This window comes from Mastomys coucha, unplaced genomic scaffold (assembly GCF_008632895.1).
Source record: "Mastomys coucha isolate ucsf_1 unplaced genomic scaffold, UCSF_Mcou_1 pScaffold5, whole genome shotgun sequence".
NCBI classification, from domain to species: domain Eukaryota; kingdom Metazoa; phylum Chordata; class Mammalia; order Rodentia; family Muridae; genus Mastomys; species Mastomys coucha.
This window is the reverse complement of record NW_022196911.1, coordinates 3,753,800-3,763,574: the sequence shown is the minus strand read 5'-3', so window position 1 is coordinate 3,763,574 and position 9,775 is coordinate 3,753,800. Positions and strand designations below refer to the sequence as shown.

Sequence of the window (9,775 nt, the reverse complement as noted above, 5' to 3'; positions counted from 1 at the left end):
TTAATCAAACACTGCTGTTAGGTCTCATGAACCTACAAATCCATGTAATGAAACTTTTATTCTTAGTTCTTACAAAATAGAGACCATACCAGCCTTCTTCAATAATACAGTGTTTGCTGCAAACCATAGTCTTCATCTATTTTCTGGTTTCAGAATGACACTGGGGCCACAGTGGACACTTCTGACTCAACAGTTTCTAAAGCAGCTAGAGTGCACTTAGTATCACTTGAAGGCAGATGTCTGTATTCAAGGCAGACTGGAAGGATTCTTCATTTGTATTTACAAGTGAAGCCTCTTTGTGGTTAACTCGAGGATCCATTTAAGAACGAAGATGCTTTCTACTCTCCAGGTGCAGATCTGTCAGGAATGCGATACCTTTCAAGTCACAGACTTTAAAAAAAAAAACACATGATGTCATTGGCTTGGCTCTGCTCTCTGTTGTTGCGTCTTAAGTAGTTTTCTAAGGAAGATGACTGTCATCAGTATAACCGAGAAAAGTGTACTCTTGAGATCAGCCACGAGGCTCCAAAAGTGTTGTGGGGATATCCAGTTAGGGATTTTAATCAGCCTCAGAGTGTGAAAGCAGTTCCATTTGATGAAGCCCATTATCACACCTGCCTGAACCTCCTAAGTGTGCACTCATTCTGGTTGGAAGAGTAGTTCTGTATAACAAACCTATTTCTAGATAATTGCTCCCATTCTAGAAAATTGCTCCCACCTACTGAGCATTTGTGGTCCCTGAGTGCTTGCCGTAAGCTGTCTTATTTAGCTTTCACAAAACCTCCATGCGTTGGTTATTATTATTGTTTAACTCGTGAGGTATCCCCTAATCAGACGAATTAGCAGTGTTTACAAGTTTGTATATTTAACAAGAGATGAAGTTCAGATTCAGATACAAATATGTTTTCCTCTAGTCCATGTGTTTTAGGGCACTAGGTTTATATATGTGTATGTATGTATGCATATATGCATGTATGTATGTATGTATATATATTTGTATATATATGTATATTTCATATATATATGTACACATATGAAATAACCTGGAAGACTGGTAGATACCCAGGTACCCTAAATTGCCATATAAGCTTATATCATACATGTAAAAATGTGGGTTCTAGAACACCGTAACTCTCAGTAATTGTATTTAATAAATACCACAAAGATTTGCTGAGTTCCATCATTAAAAAAATTTACTGTTAGGATTTATGAATTTTACATTAATTTCTTTTCTCTTGAGACTCAAATTATGATTCTTTTTCCTCCTGGATTTTTATCTTAGAACACAATATGTTTAGGCTTGGCCAACTATTGTTAATTCTCACATCTGTGCTACAGCATAAACATTTAAATAAAATTTAATTGAATTTTTTGGTGGAATAATTATTTACAGAAATTGATTTTCTATGGAGTGAGTTATTGTTCCAATTATTATTTGTGAATAATTTAACAGCATAAATATATTGTATGCTTGCACACCAGCCATGAATACAGTGGAGTGATATCTTGGTTGAGTGCACGTTCCTTAACCACATAGATGCAGCCTTTTCTCTATAACTGTGGAATACAACCATGAGTGTTGTTCACTGCTAGAATGAAAGAATTTAAAACTAATCATAATCTTAGTGTTTTTATATATGTGAAAACTTAAAAATAGTTGTCATATATGTAAAATGCATTGGATACTTTAAAATGATTTTATTAACATATATTGCTTATGTAATAATTCCATTATGACATTGACATACTGACTGCATTCACCCTCATTCCCCTCATTGCCTGCTTCTTCTTCTCACTGAACATCTTCTCAGTTGGCTCCACTTCTACTTCTCTGGCTTTTCATTTTATATAGGTGAACCAATGAGTTTAATCAGGGCTATTTGCAGTAGGTACATAGATGAGAGTTATTTAAAGGAATATGGGTAACTCGCCTGCATCTACACCACTTAAGAAATTGCCTATCCATTTCCCAGAAACCATGGGTTGCCTCTAGCTTCTCATGGAGGGACAGGGCCTCTCTCTAGCAATTGGTAAGTAGCTATAAAATCTCAAAGAGGAGCTTGGCCCTCTGAGCTCCCCCTCTCTCGATGCAGGAATGTTGATGGGCCCAGTCTTGTGCCTGTCTTGTGCTGGGAATCATGGCTGCAGAGCTTGCTCCATCACATCTGGAAGGTGACTCTCTACAACACTTTGCCCCTTCACTGAGCACTTATATCCGTTAAGCCTCCTCTTGCATGATGTCCTAAGCATTACTTTTGAGACTCTACCAGCCAGCTGCCACATATCATGATGAGGTGTCACGATTACGATTAATGATTAGTAGACTGCTCCCTCAAGTAGGCTTTGCTTTGATTTTCTTGACAGAAAATCATTAAAAATACTTTTAAAGGTTTATTCCATTTAAATTATGTGTTTGTTTGAGGGTATGTGCACATGATGTTCAGGTGCCTGCAGAGGCCATAAAAGAGGGTCAGATCCCTTGGAACTATAGGTACAGAGGGTCATGAACTGACTAATGTGGGTGTTGGACCCGAACTCCTCTAAAAGAATAGTATGTGATTTTAACCCCTGAGAGACATCTCTCTCTGCTTTTTAAATAAATAAATAAATAAATAAATAAACCCACAGAATTGTTTTATGACATTTTCCTCAGGGTCTCAATCATTTTTTAAAATATTTGATAATGCAAAATTTATTTACCAAGACATACCAAATAGTGTTTCTCCCTTTAGTTCTTTTATTCGTATGTACCTTGTTGAAATTGATATTTTTTAGATGGATTTTCAAAATAATTTTGTTATGACTTTTTTTTTTGAAAGCCATTGTGTGAACAATAATATGTTCACTGGAACCTTGGAGCTATGAGTTCACCTTTACCAGCACATGCCCATGTGTCCTCTAGCGTGGTTGGTAAGCTTGTTCTCACTGTCAGTTAGGAAACATGCTGACTCAAGTTTTATCATCCCTCTACCCCCCAGTTTTGGCTGACTGCTTTTCATGGAGGAGAAACATGAATTGAGTCTAGATTACTTTCACTCCTCTCCAGTGTGAATGAAGGCTTGCCTACATATAAGTATGGATAACACATGTGTGCCCGGTGTTCATGGAGGCCAGAGGAGGGCACTGGATCTCCTAGAACTGGAGTTATAGACAGTTGTGAGGCATCATGTTGGCTATGGGAATGGAACCTGAGTTCTCTGCAGGAATAGGAAGGGCTCTTAATTACTGAACCATCTCTCCTGCCCCCTACTGTTTAGGTTTTGCCTATGTACTTAAACAAACAGAGCTCTGGGGTTATTAACTAAATGCTCACAGTCCTCTACAGTCAGACTAAACGTTGGCACAGGTGGGGTATGGATAGCATAATACGGGAATATCCATCCCTAGCTGGCCCTGATGCCCACTGCACCCATGCCAGCAACTGCTATTTCAACCATTCACTCTTCAATTGAACAAAGAGTGACAGTAGTATGTCTCATGCCCACAACCTACAGGTTGAAAAGAAAATCTGTAATGGATCATTCATGATGATAGTGTTCCATGAAACAAACAAACAAACAAAAAATGAGAATCCATAGATTTCTATATGGAAATTCATAATTAAGCAATACTGTTGTTGGTGTATTCAACTCATTAATTCAATAAATATTTACTGAAACATCCAGGGCACAAAGATTAGAGATGTATCAATAAATACATGAATGAGACTTTGTAGTAAATGGTAATTAATAGATCTTGATGCAGGGTTCCTTCCCTAAGAGGCATTTATATTCTTAGATGAAAGACACATCCAGGCTTTATATTTTAATATGACCTAAGCAGCACAATAGCCAGGCAACTTCCTACCCTCCATGCTGGTAGAATGCACTTTCCTACTGATAACTCTGAGTTACTATTTACTATTTTATACGTTCCATCTCTGCTGCTCTTGCCCTAATTGAGCAGCCCTCTCTGGGCCATGTTCTCTTGGTTGTTTAACATGGTGGCTCTCCTTCTCCCTCCTGTATGTTCTTCTTCTTCCTTGGTAGCTCCTTCTCCTACACATCCTTACTCTTCCATCATGGCTTCTCTGTCTCTCCCCTTCCTCCTTCTCCTGGTTCCAAACCTGGGAAACCTAAACCTAAATATCTGTCTTCTCCCCAGCTATTATCTGCTGGCATCTTTATTCATTCACCAACCAGAATTAATTTGGGGGCCAGGTCCCAAAGGCCACATGCTGATTCCAAATCTTGGAGGCCAGCACTTAGCATTAGAATAAAAGCAGCGTTAGGTCAACCCACCACAGGATTTGACACAGGTAGGTATCGTGATGGGGTGTCATATAGTAAAGAAACAACTGCAAATTAATTACTCATTACAAAGGAGAGAACCTCATGAATCAAAGCACAGATTCTTGGATAGCATCAAAGATATTGATCTTTTTCAAGAACTTGACTAAGCATCATTTGGTGAGAGGAGTAAAAATGTAGATGGTATAAAACATCTTGGGGAAAGATTAAGTGTGTATAGAAGGCCTGTGATTAGGACAAATATGTTTAAGGAAGTCTCTTTTAGAGAAGACAAGCAATTCAGGAGATGAAGAGAGACATGGCAAACATCCAAGAATGGGGAAGAGAAGAATCCTGAGCAAAGAGTATTCAGTTCCCTTGTAAGATACTCTCAAAATTTTGGCGATTATCTCAAGTCCACTGCAGAGACTTAAGAAAATAGATTAGTGGTCACACAGTCTCTGTTTTTAAACCCTCAGGCCAGGCCCTGTGATAGAATGGCCTTGTAACAAAGAGGAAGAGCCCTGCAGGGTGGTGGTGGGGGGTGAAGCTCAGATAGAGGTATCTTTTCAGATGGCTGTGAGTCAGAAGGAGTTATAGTATGCAGAAGCAATATGTTTTGCATTATCCAAGGTGGTTCTGATACTGTGTCTCCCATTAAAGCCAGTGTTAGAGAAAGCAGGGGAAGGGACATTTCATTATTGTTCCCAGTGCCCTCCCACCTTTTCCAGGCTTTGTTATTGTTGTTGTTTTTAGAGATCTGACTGAAGGACAGACTCAGAATTCTAATGGAAGAAAGTCTTCTGATGGTGTGGCCTATCAGCTCAAGGAAGCTTTTGAACACATCCTAGACTGTGTCCTTCCCCAGCATAGGCAGCTGGGCACCAAGAAGAGTAGGTCTTGGCCCCTGTGTTTGCTGGTCTCTTTATCAGCTCAGGTACAGGAATATCCACAGAATGATGGTCTAACCCTGTGACCATCATAAACAATGCCATGTGGGGAACATGGGGTCACTGGGATAGGACAGGTGGTAGAACCTATTCATGCAAGTTTGTACTTCCAGCTACTTGGGAGGCTGAGGCAGGAGGACCAAGGAACACAGAGTGAGTTTTAGGACAACATAGTAACTTAGCAAAATCCTGTGTGTCAGGGGAGGGAGGGAGTTGAGGGAAGGGAGGGAGTTGAGGGGAGGGAGGCAGTTGAGGGGAGGGAGGGAGTTGAGGGGAGGGAGGGATGAAGACAGAGACTGGGTGGGGTGGAAGGCAGGGGAAGACATTGAATGAATAGGAAATCTAGATTCAAATTCAGACACAAACTTTCTAATCAATTGCCTAAATTTCCCCATCTAAGAAGGGGGTAATAATAGTATTTTTAAAATAAAAAGCTCTGATAATTAATTACATGTCCTGGCACAACAAACTTACCAGAGAGTTTGGTTACATACCACATACATAAGAAGCACAAGAAAGTGAGCTGCTGTACGGTAATAAAGAAGAGGCCAATAAGCTTTCAGGATGAGTACGGAAAGCTTTCAAAGGGTTGTATTATATATTATTAAACAGTTTATAAGCTGACCACTAACACATCCTCCTTAAGCAGTGCATATGTTTTACAATACAATTATTTGTAAGATTTTATGATGATTGATTTTCAGCTGTATCATTCAGCTGTCATCATTTAGCTCTTGTCTAACCCCAAGAATGGATTATAGATTAGGTAACTCCATCTCATAAATGGGAGTCTGAGGCTCCAAACCAGTCACTTACCCAAGATTTCATACAGTCAGCAAGATGCCAAACTGCCTTTACTTCTATTTTAGCCCAATCCAAAATATCTACTCTTACTGTCTATGTTATTTTTTCCTCTTTACCTAAGAGTGCTGCTGACTTCAAACTATCTTTAGCTTATGATACATTTCCTCAATCAATGGATGCTAAAAACACATTGCCTTAGTCAATAAAATATTCATAGGAATCTCTATCAACATTATTACTTTACACATAAAAGCTTATAGAAAATTAATATGGAGGCAGTAAAAGTAAATGATTGGGTATTCCAGTTCCCATGGATAATCACTGTAGGCATTTTCTCTGTAGGCATTTGTTTTTCTGAAAATAGATTCAGATATATTTTATCTTACTACATTGATATGTATCTTTAAAGATTTGTTTTTGTTTTTGTGGGGTGATGGGTGGCCAGTGTGTAGGTGCTTGCAGAGGCCAGTGAGGGCTTTGGATTCCCTGGAGTGGAGATACAGATGGTTGTGAGCTTGCTCTACATGGGTGCTGGGAAATGAACCAGGGTCATCTGCAAGAGCTGCATGTGTTCTTAACCACCAAATCATCTCTCCATCCTCTAAAGTTATTTTTCTTGTGTAAAATAATGGAATTATCCAATAATAGTTTTTTGTAAAGACACAATATGACTATGTAGCCTAGCTTGGCCTGTAGCTCCTGATCTTCTTGCCTCAGCCTCCAGAGTGTTGGAACCACAGGTGTGCCAGTATAACTCATAATAATTCTGTATATAGTTCAACCTATAGGGTGGTGGGGGCTCATGCCTTTAATCTCAGCACTCAGGAGGCAGAGCAGGTATATCTCTGAGTCTGAGGCCACGCCTTGTCTATAGAGTGAGTTAGTTGCAAGGCAGCCAGAGCAAGACAGAGAAACCCTGTCTTGAAAAATCAAAACCAAAACCAAAGCAAACCAACCAAACAAAAAAACCAAATACATTTCAACACATGTTTTAATGAGCAACATGTTGCAAAACTCTTTCTCTACTAAGCATTATAGTGCTAATGTCATGTGACACAGAAAAGTATCAGTGAGTCTCAGTTGTGACACAATTACCGTTATCACTGTTACATTCTCAAACAGCTGTCTAGGACATCAGTAATGGCTATCTTCCTCCAGGCCTCCTCTTCCCCTAAAGTAGGCTTTCACGGCTTAGTCTTAAATGGAGTCAAATTGTTTTATTTTGTACTTCTTTTACTACTAATATTTAAGGGTAGGTCATTTGAATTTCCCTTTAGTCCTTCCTCTGTAACTTTATTATTTTCTTATTGGTGTGTACTAAACACATAGACAATTCCTCTAGTTTGTGACTTTTGTAAAATTGAAAGTTAGGTGCTTAAAGTGTCAGTTCTTTGGCTGTGTTTCCTTTGCACTTTATAAAGACATGTCTTATTCATGTCTATGAAAATATGGAATTTTTTTATATTACAATTAGGATCATACTGCATCAGGTATAAGACTGAAGGGCCCTACGACATGTGCATATTTGAGCCTAATTGTGGCTTTAGTCACAATAACTAAGAAGTGAAGCCAGGTTAGGATATCTGCCAACAGATAAAAGCATAAAGCAAGCACAGTGAATATACACAATGGAACCTTATTCGACCATAAGAAAATGAGAAACTAGGCATTCATAGAAAAAAAAATCAATGTAACTAGTCCTGGGGAGAAAAAGAAATGCTTGCCACAAAAATATGATGTCCCCAGCTCAATTCTCAGGACAGATATGGATGTGGTAGCATGTGCTTGTAATCCCAGGGCCTGAGAGGCAGAGAAAGGATCACTGGGCCCAGGGAGAGCATCTTCAAAACAAGGTATAGCAGGAGATTTGCATAAATGCACCCAAGTGAACCCTACTACCTTGTTTATTAACAATAGATTAAAGTATTAAAGATACAAATTGCGAAAAAAGTGGTGATAGTCTTTCAGAGGGACCTTTGTGGTAAGAGATCAGGTTGATGGGGTGAGGGTATGGATCTGAGCAGGTGTCCCAGGGCAGGTTAGGAAATGTCCCCGCTTTCAGGCATGTCAGTGGCTTCTGGGACTTCAGCAAGCTTCCGTGTCTTGAGAGGTCAGGTTTCCCCTTCTGTTTTCATTGGCTTTTCTCAATGCCTCAGAATGCCTTGGTTTTTTTTTTTTTTTTTTTTTTTTTTTTTTTTTTTTTTTTTTTTGGTTTGTTTGTTTTTCAAGTACTCCACTACAAAGTAGGCACATGAAAAAAGACTTCTCTTGGTACTGCAGCTGGGACTTTCTGAGGGGTTGGCTGCATTTGTGACATTTGATAATAGCAATGGTTCAATAATTCCATTTTGCCCACATGTCCATACTGTTCTTCACAAAGAGCAAAATGTTTTCCTATCTCAAAAAACCCAAACCCCCATATACAACAAAGTATCTAAGTCATGTGTGTCACCTTCATCGCCATAAACATACTGATAATGTCCAGACAAAAATGGCTCATTTGATAAACTCAACTTTAAGACATTGATTTACTGAATTTGAGATTAAAATCCAATTATTGTGAAGTTTATTGATCACACTGTCTCCCTCTACATAAAGAGGGATATGACTTTATAAGCAGTATCAGCCTGCTCTTAGCTGATAATATTTCTTCTCTTCCAGCTCCTGTCTCTGGCAGTCTGACATCGATAATGGCCACGGAAGGCAATGTAAGTACCTGTGTGAGAACCCTCTGGAACACCTCAGGCTTTAGAAATTCCCATTTTGATGGATACGTAAAATACAAGACAAGTTGACTTTAAGTTCCCATTTCCTCCCCTTCATCGGCTTCAGTGGGATCAAATGACCCTGTTACCAGGTTGCAGGTTTATGACCTCTAAGCATTAAGAGCTCTGGCTGTTCAGAGATCAAGAAATCCAACCATGTACTGAAGAAAACCCTCTCTGTGTTTTAAGAAGATGATAACTGCTATAATACTGTGAAACCTCTTATCAACTCTTATAGGACAATTTCTATTAATAACTGCATTACAGTTATGGATTCCTTTAAAAAACTACAGCTGTCTGTTTGCCGGAAATACGTATGTACCTTGAGCATGTGTATGGGTAAACTTACCCAGGAAGAATGAATGAGTTTGTTGTTGGGATGTGGCATTTGTCCTAGAAGGGGACGTGGACTGTCATGGGGCTGTGAGTTGTGTGTCTTTCGGCACATCTAATGACCTCTTGCTAGCTACAGCCGTGGTATGCAGGTGCTAGAGTGACAGCTCTCTTGGGAGAGTGGTTGCTTAGGTTCGAATCCGAGCAACACACAAACTGGGCATTGTGGTGTTCATCTTTCCCCTGAGCAATAAGGAGGTGGAGACAGGAGGATAAGAAGCTCACAGCCATCCATTGAACTGAGCAGGAACTCCCCAATGGAGGAGATAGAGAAAGGACTGAAGGAGCTGAAGGGGTTTGCAACCCCATAGGAAGAACAACAATATCAACCAACCAGAGCTCCCAGAGTCTAAACCACCAACCAAGGAGTACCCATGGTGGGACTCATGGCTCCGGCCATATATGTAGCAGAGGATGGCCTTGTCGGGCCTCAGTGGGAGGAGAGGCCCTTGGTCCTGTGAAGGCTCAATGCCTCAGTGTAGGGGAATTTGAGAGTGGAGAGGTGGGGGAAATACCCTCATAGAAGCAGGGGGAAGAAGGAGTGATAGGATAGGGGGTTTCTAGGGGTGGGCGAACTGGGAACATTTGAAATGTA

The 9,775-nt window shown here is 39.8% G+C and overlaps 1 long non-coding RNA gene across 1 annotated transcript in view; it reads left to right on the top strand.

The window, feature by feature from the left end:
- The window catches only part of LOC116077907, a 30,863-nt gene extending 22,137 nt beyond the window's left edge, over positions 1-8,726 (top strand). The window contains exon 3 of the long non-coding RNA XR_004113371.1: positions 8,684-8,726. This is a non-coding gene — a long non-coding RNA (uncharacterized LOC116077907). The remainder of the gene's footprint in view (positions 1-8,683) is intronic.
- The last annotated feature ends 1,049 nt before the right edge of the window (positions 8,727-9,775 follow it).